Source organism: Branchiostoma floridae, chromosome 10 (assembly GCF_000003815.2).
Source record: "Branchiostoma floridae strain S238N-H82 chromosome 10, Bfl_VNyyK, whole genome shotgun sequence".
Lineage (NCBI taxonomy): Eukaryota > Metazoa > Chordata > Leptocardii > Amphioxiformes > Branchiostomatidae > Branchiostoma > Branchiostoma floridae.
This window is the reverse complement of record NC_049988.1, coordinates 6,148,777-6,151,708: the sequence shown is the minus strand read 5'-3', so window position 1 is coordinate 6,151,708 and position 2,932 is coordinate 6,148,777. Positions and strand designations below refer to the sequence as shown.

Below are 2,932 nucleotides of genomic sequence, written 5' to 3'. Positions count from 1 at the left end.
GAATGACATTGTTGGCATCCGTTTGTCTCGGAAGACTGGTAGGCAGACAGGGTGGGTCTATAGGCGACCCGTGATAGGCAATGGTAGGCAGACGGGTCGCCTGTAAACCCACCCTGCCTACCATTGTCTTCCGAGATGCCAATAATGTCATATCTTGAAGACAGAAGACAGACATGGAAGACAGACTATGTACTTTGTACAGGTTCTTCGTACGGGGATGTTCACTTAGCTCTGGGTTAGCACAATGAGCAGTGGACTTCGGCTTAACTTCCCGTCCTAAGGATTGCAACCCTTTCCAGTAGTGTACATGTTGGGTTTGCGGCACAGTTGGGATTCTAACTCAGGACTTACGCTAGGCACAGGTCTAACCACCATATATCTTATCAAATCTTTAAAGTACAACAATGGTGATATCTATGACAAACAAGAGAGAGAGAGAGAGAGAGAGAGAGAAAGAGAGAGAGAGAGAGAGATAGATACCAAAAATCATGAAGATCCGTCAACACGTTGTAGAGTTATTATCGTCCAAAGTTTGAAAGGCAACCGGCGCCTGCAGTTTCAAAAAAGCCACAAAACAAAGCCACAGCACTCACTCTCTGCCCCAAGGGCTATCTATTACTCAAAAATCATGACCACAGTATGTCCAGAACACGAGATGTAAAAAATTGAGTTTCCGCTGCAGTACCTCAGCAAGCCGCTAGGGGACCCATTATCAAACTTGACCTTCGTTTTCTCGACCCCTTCCCACCTACCAGATATCATCAGGATCCATTCAAGGCTTCTTGAGTTATGCTGTTGACACAGACACACAGACACACAAACACGCCCAAAACATAAAGGTAAATATTTGAAATTTAGGCTTTGTACTATAACCAGAAGTTGTTTATGACAAATCAATGAAAATGCACACGGTAGTAACGGTAAATATTCTATTGTGTTACGAGACGTGGCTAAAGTACCATGAAAGCACAAACAGCTCCGAATATTTAATATTCTCAGTAAATAAGTAATTATATATAAGTAGGTCGACGTACGGGGTTACTGTAAATGCAAAACTTTCGCGGTGGTCTAATGTTCGCGGTTTTAGCGGTGACTGCTTCACTGTGACCTTAAAACCACCATGAACATTCTTCCATGACAGTAACAGACTACAGTGCATGGTGCTACCGCGAACTTAAAACCACCGCGAAAAGTCCCCTTTCCCGCTACCGCGAAATTAAATACCCGCGAAATGCATTTACAGTATACCGCAGCGTTTAATCACCGTATGGCTGATACGAGACGGAGGTTCGCCAGGCCTCCATCAGAATGATTCTCAGTGATGATGCTAATTATCATCAAAACATCCCTTTTTGTTTCTTTCAACCTCGTAGTAAGGACACTGACTAATAAGAGCTAATAAAGTGCGTTTCTTATAAATGTGGATCTAGAAATACGTGGGCGGTCACAGGAGCTTCTTAGAAACAACCGTGGCAGATGTGTTTTGTCACAACGTGAATGGCTGAAATGCCAAGGGGATGTGGAGGTAAGTATGTACTGTCAGTACGTATTAATGGTACCGTCTCCGAGGAGACAACACACCTCCCCTGTCGTGCTGAGTTATTAGCCAGGCGCCACGCTGAGGCAGACGTTTGAAAGCTCCCGGCGGGGTTGCTTCAAGGTGCTTCGGTTTAGTGCCGAGATAATCCAAGGTGTGCGTTTTATCACAACGGGAACTGTGACAATAATGCACATTACTGACAGGACATACTTAACTTGTCTTGTTTGCCATATACACACTAAGATTTATTACCTTTCTGGTAAGAACTGTCTGAACTGTCTGTAGCCACCACGCACCAACTTATGATGCAAGCGCATGATTGAATGGTAAGAGGCGTCAGTGATGTTTAGATTTGCGAAATTGAATAGCAAACAAATTTACTGTTGGTTGTGAAAATGACATAGGGAGAGGCGGACGAGAGTCCTTATGTATCCATTAATCCATTAATTGTCTATAAACTCTGGCTATTTTCACTAGAAAATGCCGAAGATTCACCATGGCATGGATTTCTGAATGTTTTGCATCGTACGTTATGTAACCAGTATACCCTATACCACTATTATAGCACGTTTAGCATGGCATTTTAATAGAACTGGAAAACTACGTCTATTCGTTTTGCCTTGTTTTCCTCCATCCACTTTCAACGTAGTGTCTGTCTATTTCAGACTACATGCTTCAGGTCAGGACTGCGCTCGACACCGCAACAAACAGTCGTGCTGTCTGACAAATGTCAGATGAAGAATATCGGACCACATTTTTTAATGAAATCAGCTCGCGCATTAATTTTTACCTGATTAAGAAAAAAGCAAACTTTTGTGAATATCCGGCGATGGCTGAAACCGAAAGTAGAAGAAACCCGTCCTACATGCCGTAATTAGGCATCTGCACATGCAAGTCGGTCTAATACTGTATCATTCAATGCAGAAATAAAAGACTTATTGGGATTCTTTAATTGTCCCCCAGTTTACTTAACTCTTTTAGGCCCACCGAATGCCAGAAGATTTCTTCTTTATACAATATCAGAAAAAGTTTCACCCTGGGTACACCGGTAGGGGGTCCTGAGAGAGTGAGTAGAAAAAGCTATTTATAATCATTCTGCTGAAAATGCTGGCCTAAATCTTATCAATATTTATTCCTTTGCCTCCTTCAAAGATACCTCACATAGCTAAATGCTAATTATACAAACCAGAGGCTAATTTGCATTATCAGTTTATAAATACACTGCATTTCATGTTAGAATGCTAGAAAATATGCCATGTGTAACTCAAAAGAGAAATATTAGGCTTATTATTAAGGATATATCCGATTGGCGAAAATTTCCGAAATTCCACAGCAATTCTTCCGCGCGTGCGCAATTGCGACATCCTTTTGGAAGGGAAGCAGTCGGGTTGC

At 42.3% G+C, this 2,932-nt stretch overlaps 2 protein-coding genes across 3 annotated transcripts in view; both read right to left on the bottom strand.

The window, feature by feature from the left end:
• LOC118424133 (calcium-activated chloride channel regulator 1-like) overlaps nt 1–2,932 on the bottom strand; it is a 75,787-nt gene that overhangs the window by 36,320 nt on the left and 36,535 nt on the right. The window lies entirely within an intron of this gene.
• LOC118424132 overlaps nt 1–2,932 on the bottom strand; it is a 10,960-nt gene that overhangs the window by 5,914 nt on the left and 2,114 nt on the right. The gene's annotated exons all lie outside the window — the stretch shown is intronic.